The 15,036-nt window shown below is 38.4% G+C and overlaps 1 protein-coding gene across 2 annotated transcripts in view; it reads right to left on the bottom strand.

Moving 5' to 3' along the window:
- PDE4D (phosphodiesterase 4D) overlaps positions 1-15,036 on the bottom strand; it is a 328,823-nt gene that overhangs the window by 212,240 nt on the left and 101,547 nt on the right. The window lies entirely within an intron of this gene.

Genomic DNA, 15,036 nt, shown 5'->3' with positions numbered 1-15,036 from the left:
AAGTGGGAAAATTTACAGCTGATTCCTGCTGTTAACAAGTGATAATATTGAAATACACAAAAGTAAAAAACACACTGACTTCATATTCTTGTCTTCCTAAGTCTTTGTGTACTTTTGTTAATGACCAGATACAAGACATAGGTCTCTCTAAACTCAACTTCAGTTAAAAATAAACCATTCTGCAAAGAATAGTTCTCCTAAGGACAGAATTACTTTTAGGAAAAGAACAAAAAACACATAGTAATTCACTAGATATTTAGGTTCAATTCAACAAGTGCCCTTTATATGCCTAATACCATCACTTCCCCAAACCTGAGCATCTCTCCCTCTGGCCAACACCTATCCAATCACTAATTTCTGTTGTATCCACTTCCCTCCATCCCCAGTGGCAATATATTAAGGTTATATATATATTAAGTTTATATATATCAACTCTCACCTACATTATTATAACAGTCTTTAAATTAGTCTCTTGAATCCATTTTCCACCCTGTACCAAGAGTGATTCTTCTTAAGACATAAATCTGACTACACCATTTGTCAGTTTAAAACCTTTCAGTAGCTCACTACTGTCCTCAGGATAAAGCCCAAATTTCTTACCTAGACTGATAAAGTCTTAACAATCCATTCTCAATTACATTTAACCATTTTCCCAACTTCAACATGCAACCCTCTTCCATCAGGCACTTCATGCTCCACTCATATTCAACTACCATCTCCTTATCTCAGGCTATCACTACTTAACCTTCTGCTCTCCTAATTACTGAACCCTCCTATTCCCTGCCTAATTGTTATCCATCCTTGAGGATTTAGCCCTCACCTGCAAGGCTGCCCTAATACCCCAGAGCTTAAGAGATGCCCTTTCTCTGTGCTCCCAAGACACTTTCCCACTCCCTATGGACAGCATTTACAATGAATTAAAAATGTTTACTACTTGGTCTCCATTCCTAGACTGTGAGCTCTCTGAGAATGGAGACAGGGTGTTGTTAGCACTTCACACGTCACTTCAGAAACCTTTACTAAGTGGTTTAATGAATGACTGAATGAATGAAAGGCATTGTGCTCGGCAATACAGATTTTAGAGTTGGGGAAAAAAAGAACCACGTAACATCTTAACATCACAGTCCTTATATTCTAGATGAACTTTCCACAAAGAGTTTTTCTAGTCAAACATGAACCAGTATTAAAATAAAGGCAACTCTTGTGTATTCTTACGAGAGGAGGGTGATAGCTCAGGACAGCCCAGTAAGTATGTGGTTTAAAAAACTGTTCAATGAATAAATAAACAAATGAATTCAAGTTTAGTTGTTATCAACATTTTCCCCATTAGAGCCTTTATCCAAACTATTAAATAACTAATTTTAAAACATTTTTTTACTTTGTCTATTGAAGTTATTAATAAATAGTGTTATAGGGGCTGGCCTGGTGGCATAGTGGTTGAGTTCGCCCACTCTGCTTCAGCGGCCAGGGGTTCACAGGTTCAGATCCTGGGCGAGGACCTATGCACTGCTCATTGAGCCATGCTGTGGTGGTGTCCCATATACAGGATGGAGGAAGATTGGCACAGAGCTCAGGGACAATCCTCCTCAAGGAAAAAGAGGACGATTAAGCAATAGATGTTAGCTCAGGGCCAATCTTCCTCATCAAAAAAAATAATAAATAAATAGTGTCATAAGCCAAAGGTTGGATGCCAAAGTAGAAGGACCAAGAAGAGGCTTGATGTTTCATGAATCACTTATGAGTCTATGACCAAATGAAAACAATGACTCCAAATTAATCCATCTAGTAAAAAAGCAGGAAAAACTCCTAATCTAGCTTGGCCAGTCATAAACATGTTTTCCAATTTAAAATTTTCTTAGAATTGTGTCACTTTACAGATGTATTTATTTGGTCCTTAAAAGACAATGAGAGATTATCTAGTTGAATAGACTCGTTTTAGACAAGGATACCAGCTCCCAGAAAAGTTAATTAACCAAAGTTATTGAGCTAACTGGATTTAATCATCTACTGTTTCTAAAGTTGTTCCAGCTCCAATGCATAATTATGTAAACTGCAAGTGTACGTTAGCAACTATGACACCCAAACAGGGGACATCTGTTTCACCCGGACAGGCACTTCATGTATGTGGGACTTCTGGCAATCAATGCTGAGAAAGTCCAGAAGAGGAAGGGATCTCTAATCATTAAAGAGACATATTTGGGATCTCTGGATCTCTTCTTGGATACGCTTAATTAAATAAGCATATATCAGGTACCTACTATGAACACACTGAGATTCAAAAATAAAGGAGATGAGATTATTCCAGGCTGGGATAGCTGAGAAGTCTTCATAGCAGAGCAGTATTTAAAGAAGGCTTTTGAAGGCATTCAGTATGCAGCTGAAAGACATTAAAGACTTCTGCTAGGGAGAAGACAGGGGAGATTTCTACTCTAAGAAAAACAGTCATAACAGCTCTTCAGCATGAGGAGGACCTAATGTGAACACATTAACAAAAATATGTTGATTTCTCTTCAATATCAAGATGTTCTTATGGTTTTAAAAAATAAAATATAACTATCCTTTCCTTGCCATGCATAAACAGAAATATAGGAGATATAGGAGTGTAATTTTGGGTTTAGTTTTTCTCAGTTACATTGAATAAATATCAATATAACCCCCCAAATCAGTAATTTGTATTTTTTATTATTATAATTTTTCTAATTAAATTAAGCAAGTCTTAACTTAAAGAAATTCTCCACTATAAGTTTTGGAACACATACTGCTAAGTATCTTAAAATATTTAACATTTTTTGCAATAATATTACCTATTAAAACCAAAAATTTATTAATAGGCCATAAAATGTTTGATATGGGATATTCTAGGGGCTTTGATATTTTTCCTCGTAGGTTGTAATATAACAATTTGTCCACTAGATGGAGATCATTTTCTTAAGGAAAATCTATTGTAAATAAACTTAAAGGCCCAAACTATCAATTTCTTAAATGACTCATGAAAACAACCTCTCAAATATCATCCAAAAAATAAAACCTCACAATCTATAGGGAGTGATTACTAAACATTGATAACATTATAGTAATCTAAGAAATATTAGTATTAGCTTTATTTATTTATTTATTTGAATTTTATTTATTTTCCCCCCAAAGCCCCAGTAGATAGTTGTATGTCACAGCTGCACGTCCTTCTAGTTGCTGTATGTGGGACGCGGCCTCAGCATGGCCAGAGAAGCGGTGCATTGGTGCGCGCCCGGGATCCAAACCCGGGCCGCCAGCAGCAGAGTGTGAGCAACTAACCGCCAAGCCACGGGGCCGGCCCTAGTATTAGCTTTACAAACAGACTGAGAATGATCTAAAAATGGTCACTGATGTTTTATTAGATATTTACTCTTAAAGAAAACAACAACAAAAGTCTCTTTTGTTCAAATATTAGAATTAAGGAACTTCCCTTGTAGGTTTGGGACAAATGAAGGCAGCACGTCTTTACTCAGTGGGCAATAAATCTACTGAGAGTGAATTTAGGCTGAAAATATAGATGGCTTCAAATAAGCTACTTATTTTTGAAACATAACTTGATAAATAGTCCATGCCATGGTATTATTTATAAAACAAGAAGGTGATGAGGGGTAATCCTAACCTTAGATGCTGGGACCAAAGAGATCAGTTGTGAACTTTTAACACATTCTTCAGCAAACCCTTTGATATCATGAATACTCTTTGGACTCACTGCCGATTAGATGGAGCCCAAGTACAAGGTTAGCAGAAGCTTGGGAAAGTAACTAACGAATAGGGGAGAGTAATAATGTCTGAGTATAATGAAGATGGTGATAAAAATAACAATATGATAATAAAACTTTTGGAGCACCATCCATGTGCCAGATATCATGCTCTGTGCTTTACGTACATTATCTCATTGACTCCCTACACTAACCCTTTGAAACAGGCACTATATTTTCCTCTTGACCAATGAGGAATCTGAGTCATAAAGAAGTGACTCTACATTAAGTAATGTGTTAAAGGCCACACAGTTTGTAAGTGGGTTTTAAACTCAAGCTGTCTGATTCCAGAGCCCGGGAGAATGGCCCCTGTGTTTATGTCTCTATTGCAAAGCCTCCTGTTAACCATTACAAAAATAGAAGAACCGCTCTTAGCTTCCTCACCTGGATGGAACTTCAAACGTTAACTCTTTGAAAGTAACATTCTGGTCAACTCATAGATCAGGCACGCCAAGGCTAATTCTGGGACTAGGTCTTTATATGACCCCAAATTTTGGAATTTGCCAAATCCTCTATTTTTCCAGTCTTTAACACAGCAGTAATCTGCTGTAACCCATTTGATGGGTTTCTTTATAGAGTTTGAGAGTTCATTTGGAATAAGGAGGGTGGGTGGGTCTGTGGAAAGTCTTAGCAAATGAAACAAAGTGAGATGCTCTATTATTCCACATGTTTGCTATCCTTAATGCAGTTCAGTGATGCACACATTCCCTAACAGGGCTGTCTTTTACCCAGAAGGCATTTGTGGAGAAGCAATGATGCAGCTGTGGATGGCCCCCTCTGAGGGGGCAGTAAGAGTAAAGGCCAGCTGACCTATTGCAATCACAACTGTTGAAAGCTGTGTGGACCTAGTACTACTCCGGACCACTCACTCCACAGGCCCATCCATTTCTACGGAATCCACCCCCAACAAAAACCAAACAGACAAACTGACCACCCAGCAAAAGTGCTCCCCAGCTCTTGCCACTCTTCCAAGTCAGTGAAATTAATGGACAACTTGTCCTGATCCATCTTCCCTTCAGCTTCGTCCACTGCTCCCACACTTTGTGTCTACTGACCTTGTAATTACTCGTCTGCTTAGGATCATTTCTTACCCTTTTGGCCTGATGCTAGACCCGGCTTCACCAGTTTCAACATTTTGCATCTCCTCTTGACCGTGCTATGGGCTCTCCTCTGAGCCATGGCCCTGCTATTGTTCTGGGTAAATAGCTCATCTCATCTAGCCTGGCCCTCAGGACCTTACATTCAACACTGGCCCCCAACGTGGATCCTGAAGGAGGTGAGACACACGAGGACTCCAGTTGAGCAGCTGCTGGGAGCCCCTAACAACAGATGTCCCATTACCAAAGCATCCGTGCAGAGCTCCCACAGAGAAGACCCTGGAGAGAACGTAGCAGCTGCTGAATGCTGGCATGCTGTTGAGAACCCTGGAAGTCTCCACTAATGCCAAGACCATCAGAGAGCTGCCTCTGTCACTGTGTATTAACAACAATGGCATGTTGACAATAAAGATCTATTGCTCCCTGTTGGAAAGTGGGGAGATACCAAAAATGTTCCCATTAAGACATTCACTTGGGAGTTAAAAAACATGGGTTAAATTTCAAATCTTGGTTCTGCCACTTTGTAGTTGCACGCTCTTGGGCAAGTTAGTGTACACTTCTAAGCCTCCATTTCCTGTTCAGGACAATTACAGTAGCTAGCTCTAGGGCTGCTAAAAGATGAGGAGAGAAAATGTTTGAAAAGCATTTATCACACTACCTAGATGCTAGTACATTCTCAATATTTAGCAGCTACTGTTATTTTTATTGTTATTGCTCTTTACCTTTGAGAGGGACTTTCCATCTAGGTCATTCTTTGTGCCTGAGCACACTCTTTTGAGAAGAACCTCAAGGGAGAGTTGAGAGAGAAAGAGAACTGAGGGCTGGTCAGCCAAATCACCTGAATCAACTTGGCAATCAAATCACCTGAATCAACTTGCCAATCAATGAGGTGACAGAAGCTATAGCCAGATTGCTCTAACAACTTTAGCTGCTTTTAAGTCTCCACCCCACTCCACAATTCCAGTGTGATAACATATGGGCAGAGGGTGGAGACTGTTGATTTTTCTCTAGATATTCCTCACTGAAGAGAAAGAACAATTTCCTGCTAGGAACTGTGCAAGGCATGGAGGTCCCAACAGCCTGGGTGGGGCTCCAGCTGAATATAATGAGCAGAAACAGTCCTTCAGACCTCAGGTCTCCAGCCACTGGGTGTACATTGGGGGACCCTGAGTCACAATTACATCGTTGTTTTATTTTCCTATGCCCGACTCTCCCATGTATACTGTAGCCCATGCAGCTGGCTGTACAATGGAATCCATTTTGATGCTTAGCCGTTCACTCGGGGAGGAGGATGGTTCGCCAGGGAGCTTAATGGAGGTGTAACTGGGGTTGGATAATTACTGAAGAAGATTTTTTTTTCTTTATAGCAAATATTTTACCCATTGTTATCAATACCACAAGGCTATGAAACCTGTTTCTAATTAACGCCAGTGACGGATATTTCTCATTCAAGATTTCCCTGCAGGTCCAATAGCTTTTCTGGAGTAAAGAAAATAACTGCTTCTCAAAATTCTCCATTTTAATATTTACTTTGCTCAGATTATCTATATAGATGAGACTGTAGAAAATAGCACCTTATAGTGATACGCACGAACGGCAATCTTTCCCAATCAAAAAACTGCATCTCAAACTTAAGTAGGAACCCCTGAGAGGGTGTGATATTCAGCCACTTAAGTGGATTATACAGATAAGTGATGGTATGCATGTTCACTTGCGTAATACGGATATTTGCACGGAGGACTGGCATTTCTGAACAGAAACATTTTACCCTTTGTTTTCAAGGATGGTTTTTATAAACAAAAGCCTGGCACAAAGGTGAAAGGTGTATGCTTACTTATGAGTAAAAATATCAGGTGATCTCTGGAAACACACATTTGTTTCTGACTTGTCAATGACACTCCGAACTTCCACAGGGCAATAAAGAGATTCAAGATGAAAATGGTGATGTGAGTTTGATGTTTGCACTGGAAGCCAGAAGGGACAAGCTGGACTTGCTTCATAGGTTTTTGCCAAATGAGGTAGTAAAAGGCCATTTTTTCTGAAAAATGTTTGTTAGATTTAAAATGTAAAAAAACCCAAACCAAGAATTGGTTTACTTGAGCTGTATAGGTTACTTTTTAATGATTACTTTAAAGGAAATTTTTCTTAATTTCCAGTTCTGCTTAAGAAAGGATCTCAGCTGGGTCCTAATGTGGGACTGCGGTGTTGGGAGTTGGAGAGGCAAAGGCTGCAACAGCAGAGTGAGGTTTGTATCTGCAGCAATTCTCTAGTAATACCAATAGTCAGAGGCATACATATATACTCAACATGGATATATGCTGACAATGGAAAGTGTCTATTTTTGCAGTTGCTGGTAGCCCTTAATTTATTGAAATTTTCATCCAGGCTTCACTGCAAACGAGAACAAAACAAGCAAACTTGTATTCTTTCCCTTACGTCCTGTTTTCATTTGTTGATCTTGAGCTAAGAGTACACACAGGAAGAGTGGTAAAGCATATGTCTCCCCGAGGGGCTGGACCTGAATGTCAGATGCAGCCCCCTGAGGATTCGCTCGGCTTTATTTTCTTTGTGCTACATGCAACAGGTTATTGCCGACCATTTGCTCTCTCAGACCACTTCTGAGCTGTTATATTTCCAAAATGCAGTTTTCCTCAAAACTTGCCTTCATCCAGCTAAAGCCCAAAAGAGAAACAGCATCATGTTAACAGGTGGTGTTGGAAGTGTTTCTGTATTTATTCTTTCTATTTTTATGTATTTATATATTTGTGATACACAACAACTAAAATTGCTTTGATGAGCCCACACTGGAACACTGGTATTTAATGATGTGCCCCCATTTCTCCCCACCCATAAGTTTATTCTTCATATTGCAGGCAGCGATCCTGCTAAAATGTAAATCAGATCCCCGTGGGCCCCTGCTCACCATCCTCCAACAGCTTCCTAATTTATTCAGAGTAAATGCTATGTCCTCAACAGTGACTTAAGGCCCGCGGCCCCGTGATTTGAGCCCCTGAGGCCTCTCCTATCTCATCCTGCACCTCTCTCCCTCTCGCTCACTCTGCCTCAGCCTCTTAGCCCCAGGGCTGTTTTTTAAACAAGCCTGTGTGCTCCCTTCTCAGGGCCTTTGAACTTGTAGTTCCCCCTGCCTAGAATATTCTTGACTCAGATATCAGCTCAATGTCACCTTCACAGTGAGATATTCCCAGGCTACTCTATTTAAAATTGTCACTCTAATCTAGCCTTTTCTAGCCTCCTAACGAGAAGAACCATTCTACACTGTTGGTGGGAATGTAAATTGATACAGCCACTAGGGAAAATAGTATGGAGGTTCCTCAAGAAATTAAAAATAGAATTACTATTAAGATCCAGCAATCTCACTTCTAGGTATATATCCGAAGAAACTGAAATCCCTATCCTGAAGAGGTATCTGCACCCCCATATTCACTGCAGCATTATTTACAACAGCCAAGACATGCAAACAACCTAAGTGTCCACTGACTGATGAATGGATACAGAAGATGTGCTGCATATATATATTATCTCTCTCTTTCTCTCTCTCTCTCTATACATATATATACACACACACATGGAGTATTATTCAGCTATAAAAAAGAAGGAAATCTTGCCTTTTGTGACAACATGGATAACCCTGAGGGCATTATGCTGAGTGACATAAGTGAGAAAGAGAAAGACAAACACTGTGTGATCTCACTTATATATTGAATCTAAAAAAATCCAAACTCATAGATACAGAGAACAGATAGGTGGTTGCCAGGGGTTGGGGGCTGGGGTGTGGAGAAAATGGGTGAAGGGGGTTAAAGGGTACAAAATTCCAGTTATAAGATGAATCATTCAAAAATCTAATGTACAGCATGGTGACTACAGTCAACAATACTGTACTGTATCTTTGAAAGTTGTCAAGAGAGTAAATTTTAAATGTTCTGCCTACACACAAAAAATGTTGTCACTACATGAGATGATGGATGTGTTAATTAACCATATCGTGGTAATCAATTATTTTGCAATATATACATATATAAAATCACTATGTTGCATACCTTAAACTTACACAATGTTTTATGTCAATTACATCTCAATAAAGCCAGACAAAAAAGTCATTCAAAAAATAAAATAAATAAAATTATCACCCTATCCTCCTAGCCTACTCTAGCTTCCTTTCCTTTTTATTTTTCCTCACAGCATTCACCAGCCTCTGATAAACTTTATTTACTTATTTTATCTTACTCTCCTCATCAGAATGCAAGCTCTACAAGTGCAGAGAGTTTTATCTACTTTGTTCATTAATGTATTGCCACCACTGAGAATAGTGTCTGCACATAGTAGTTGCTCAATAAATATGTGTATTAAGAATGCATTAATATCTTCTGATGCAGCACTACTTACTAGATCCTGGTTATTATTTACCATAGTTACCTGTATGACTCTACTTCAAATGAACTTTATTATTATTTTTTGTTTTGGCCAGAAATCAGTCACTTTTTTAAAGAAAGAATCCTATCAACTAATGAGATTGATTCGTTTATTTGAAGAAATGATCTGAAAAGGCACTTAGAAGGCTGGGGTGTTAAAGGCATTTTAATAGAGGTTACTTTGAATATCTTTCTGCCTGACCACAAATCAGCCATGGAACCAGGGGTGGGATCTAGGTTTTGTAGCACATGAAGGTTATACAATTTTGAGAGTTGGCTTTGAGAAAAATAACATTAAAAAAATACTGACTTTTGCAAATTGTACAGAACCTATAACTATGCGGAGCTGCTAGCAGCTGTCCCTCCTAGAACTTGGAGAGGGCCCAGGCCAGCCAGGGGCTCTGAGCTTGATCTTCATTAGTTTCACAGTAAATCTGCATTTGAGGCAATGACAGAGCAGGAAAGGACAGGAAAAACAATGGGATGGCTGAAAATGGAAATGCAGTACCATATTTTTTCCTAAAAGGTGAATTATTATTAGATGTTAATTTTTTCTTCATTTTTTTTCCTCTTTATTTGTTCAATAGCCCAAATTTCCAAAGCTTACTCATATTTTCCAGAATTTTTCTTGCTATTTGCATGCTTATTCATCCAGATCAGTGTTTATCACTTCACGCTTGAGGAGTGGGGAATGATTCTACCAGGTAGGATATTAGAACCACTTTGAAGGTCTGAAGAGGGATGCACTTTAAGACATACCTGTCTCCACAGAGATTATGATTTTCTTTTTGAGGAGTGGGTTTTTAAAATGTGGTTCTCAGTCTCATTCCTGGCTATTCATGTATTTAGACTTATTAAGAATTAATTTCCAAATGACTTAATCAAATGAATAAGAAGTGTTAAATTATGAATCCTTTGTAAAAATACTTACCATTTAAAATATTATATTTTAACTAGATTAAATGTTGAGGCAAGATTATAACTGAAAACGAAAACTCTGGTAGTTCTACTAAAATTGCCTTTAAAAATATAACCTAAATCTGATTCTTTTCCACTAATGGATGTGAAAACTCATACACCATGTTTTTCTCTGGGTCTGGACTCTCCCTCAAACAGGTCAGGAAACAATTCAGCAGCCCTGCTATTAAATCTATTTTGGAGAAGTGATATTACTGTTTCCAACCTCAATGATCCAAACAGATGGGTTTTTCCACTTTAATGGGAGAGGAAGAGAACAGAGAAGGGCTTCAGAGAGCTGTGTGGCCTGGATTAGATGCCATTTCTTCAATCCGGGGTGAAGTAATTATAAGAAAATTATCCTATGATGGTCATAAGCAATCACTCTCTTCTGCAATTCTTTAAAAATAAATCCCGGAGAATAAAAATGAAGACGTAAACACTCACACCAAACAGCATAAGTCTCGTTGTGTTGTGGGCACGTTGAGATTAGCTTTCCCTTGTGGTTTCTCATATTGAGTGAATTACATATGGTCACAAATTATCCTTCAAAGGTTTTAAGACATTGGGATGGGCTGCCGAAGAGGTTGTGGGATCTACTTCAACAATGATTTTGAAGAATAAAGATATTTTTCATGTTTCCTTGAAATACATAGTTTTCCGTATAATACTGACTAAAGACAAAAAGATCTTGGAAAAGCATACAATTCACTGTGAATGTGGTAAATTCTGTTTGCTGCCTGCTCAACTCCATTCTCTGCCTGTTCCTGAGCATATAAGAAGTCCTCTTTTCTACGCTTCTCTTGCAATTAGATTTGGCCGCATAACCGGATGGGAGCAGAAATGCTGCATGCCACGTTCAGGACTGGCTATGACTCCTCCCATAGGTTTGTCTCTGTGCTCTTTCTCCCTCTGCCAGCTGGGTGTCAAAGGTGCTGAAGCCACAAAGGATGGTGGAAACACAAAATGAGAGGATCGTGGTCCCTGAATTGAGAACAAGGAGGAGAGCTGCCCTGCCCTCCTGAACACCACCCTAGACAGTTACCTGATGAAAAATAAACTTATTTTCTTAAGACAATTTTGGCGATTTATTTGTTAGCACAATAACACCTAATGCACTACATTACACCAAACTAAATTGGCAGAACTGAAGGTATATTGCACTGTCAAACATTTCACATTCAAGCTACCTCTAGACTGAAATACATGTGTATATATAAATTTTTATATATATTACATTATTAATGTATGTATAAAATATATATTCTCTCTCTCTCTACATAGATGTGCCCCCGAGAGGCCCAAGTGAAACCCACTGTCTCTTTAATTCTGCCAATTTCACACTTGGTTTAGTTTTTATCCACCCCCTCAATCCTCCTTGGTTATACATATTTTCCTTAAGACATTTCTTATCATCCAAGTGCTTAAAAAGCATTAGAGAATAAATCTATAATCATCACACAGTTATGTTGTTCTGTAAAGAGCAAAAGCCAGTCCAGTGTTGTTCTGCCTTGATGACAATCAGAAAAGCTAGAGAGGATCAGCTCAAACATGAAGCTGACGCATGAATTTGTCTCTGGATCAGAGAAGAGATACAGGAATCACCTTCCCTCAGGAATTTGGATCTATGTTTCACTTGTGATGATGAGGTCTCAGAAGTACCAGATCAAACTAAGTTTGCCTTATTTAGAATCAGATTCCAGACCAAGATGACATTCTGAGTGTACATTTCTAGGAGTACGGGCCAGAGTCTACGACAAATTCTAGAAATATTTCATAGCTTACCCAAATCTAGAATAGAACCACTCTCCCCTGTTCTCTAGCTCATTTGCAATGGAATCAGAGCTGAGTTAGTTCTTCAGATTGGGAATGTTGTAGGGTAAATTAGATGCCTAAGGCCCTTTCTGTTCTGAACTCAGAGAGAGACTAAATGCTTGTCTAGGTACTTCTCTAGAAGATGGAGAATGAAGTTACCTGGGCATTCTCTTGGCCATACAGCCTCTGAAATATTGGAGTGGGGTCCAGTTTGTGCTTCCCTTCACCGAGCTTCAATGTATTTTTGATATGAGAAACATTTCTTTGTCACCTTAAAGATCAAACCCAAATGATCAATACATCCTGAAGGTAACAGAGTAAGTCACAGAAACAAGTCTATCCATTCCACAAATACTCATCAAACCACCTGCTATCACCAGACACCACCGGGAGGAAATGCTCAGTGAGAACACACAAGGACTGTAGTAGTTGCATTGAGTCTCTGCTTCTAAATTTAAATCGGACTTTTTTCCCTAAGGCAATCAAATTCATAGTGAAATTGTTCACAAATCTTATTGACTTGCCAAGTCGATAGCTAAGAAGAAATCATGGCTGTTTTCTAAATACGTTTGACTCGCTTCTCTAATCATCTCAAGTTGCAAAGCAATGTCACTGCTGACCTCCTCTGCTTTGACATTAACTGTTTTCAAAAAAAGTCGTTTTATTTCTTTAGTCATTAAAATTCCTTTCATTTTTATGCAATGATGTATCTCAAATATTTGGATATAATCATCCATTTGTGCCAACTCACCTATTTTCTGGATGGATTCTGATATTCGATTATGTGTATTTTGTCTTTCTTTTTTCTATTTCATAGATTGTATTCAGTATAATCTTGGCTCCCATTTTTGGATTATTTCCTATTTATACTCCTTTTAAAAAATGACTTATGCTTTTTTAATGAGGAGTCCAAAATGGTACATGGAGCTCTAAGCACAGTGTAAACAAGGCCATCTGTAACGGGACAGCCTTTCAATCCAGCAAAGATTTCTCTAACTGGCTATAGATGGTCATGCCAGAATCCTCAGATATAGTATTTCCTAATAGGAACTGTAATTGTTCTGATTCCAGGCCTGTAAAACATTTAGTACTACATTGTACCTCATAGTGTAAACATGTAAATAGAACCTTAATCTCCAGCCTGTCTATACAAAACGAGTACCACTGGTGGATAATTTAATTTGAAATGTGCTTATGTCTACAGAAAGTACATCTTGTAAAATAAATTATTTTTCTTCATACATTAAGCTACTAAGAGAGTCTAAAAAAGAACAGACGTCAATTTTTTAAACTTAAGTTGGAAAAAAAACCCCAAACATGATTACATACTTTTCTGATCTTTAAAATTTAAATTTGACCACGCTTTGAAAATAGGCCTAAAGATGCCTATACTTCATGAAATCCAAATCAGAGTTTTTATGTGCATTCATTCCGTGTATCTTTTTTACTTTTTTCCTACCTTTAGAACTTTAAAAAATCTTAAAATGTGACTTTTTACCCTTCTTTTTCTTTTTCTGTAAAATTTAGAACTAGAAATTTAATTTGACAAGAGGGGAAAAAAAATCCAAACCACATTTATGCTTATTTTGTTCTTGGTTTCTTCATACACAGCTGTTCTTTAAACTTGCAATGTAATTATGAGTTAGAATACCATGTTTGCCACTAATCCCACTAACGTATTTGGCCCTCAGGCTGCATGGAAATAATCTCTCAGGGCACCACGGGTGCCTTAGCCATTTGCCTTGTCCATAAGCTCCATCTGTGCCCCTCTGATGAGATGGACTATGATAACCTGTCCTGGGGAAACAAAAGAATTTCTCCCAAAGGTCTTTTCCTCTTGTGCATCTCACATAGTCCCACGCTGTTTCTAACGCCCTTTCATAGCCATTGTTCAACAGAATTCACATAGTGACCTTGGGCAAGAGGCAGTGGGGGCAGGTGATTCTTATTCTCATTTGCCAAAAAGGAAACTGAGGCTCAAAGAGGAAGGCAATGGTTTACCCAGTCTCAATGTTTTAAATGACTGAGTTATGACTCAAACCAAAATCCTCTGATCTTTGGACTAAAGATTTAAATGGAGAATTGAACAATTGGATTAGTTTTAATTTCATAAAGCTTGAAACAAAGACAAATTCTTATTTTAATGTCCCCTATTAGAACTCAGAGATATTATCTGGCTGTTTTGGACACAATGTTCAAAACCCTTGCGTAGAATGTGACATTTTGCTGAAATGAATGGATGTGTTTACAGGTCTAGAAATAACAGCATGACAAAAATTGGAAAAGGATTATAGTAAGGGTCCTTCACTTTGGTAAACTTGTTAATTACCCTAATCACATCGTAATGCCTTGAGTGTTTGGTAAATGTTTAAGAATACTTGGGGGAAGATAGAGCAAACAACCAACCATGTGGTTAAACATATTTAAGTACATTACAGATCAGCTTTGTAAGACAAAGGGGTTCCCATTTCATACTTTAAGGAGTATTTGAGAAAAACGAATGCATTTCTTTATAACAGAAAGATAAGAACTGATGCTGGGCTATATTACTGAATTGGGAATTAGGAGCTTCTAGTTTGAGTTCTGACTCTGATAACTTGTTGTGACTTTGGTAAGCCTCTTGACTTCTCTGGAATCTAGTTATTTTCTCAATAAAATAAAGAGATTGACTACCGGTCATTCTCAATTACTGGTCTGCACACCACTTTGGAAAGACTTTTAAAAATGCAGATCCTTAGGGCTCCTTTTGGATACTCTGTGTCTGCAGATTTGGGGTTGGACCCATGAATCTGTGTTTTTAAAGAGCTGTCCAGGTGATTCGATGTGTTGTCAAGTTAGAAACATCAGATTTGCTGATCCCCAAGGCTCCTTCCAGCTTTAACATTCCTGATTCCACCTGCACAGCACTGAGCTCAGGTCATACTCCTGTATGTACTCTGTGCTCACTTGGGAGGGAGGGCATTCAGA

The sequence above is a fragment of the Diceros bicornis genome, chromosome 20, assembly GCF_020826845.1.
Source record: "Diceros bicornis minor isolate mBicDic1 chromosome 20, mDicBic1.mat.cur, whole genome shotgun sequence".
NCBI lineage: Eukaryota > Metazoa > Chordata > Mammalia > Perissodactyla > Rhinocerotidae > Diceros > Diceros bicornis.
Note: the sequence above shows the minus strand (reverse complement) of the source record. Positions and strands in the feature narration are given on the sequence as shown.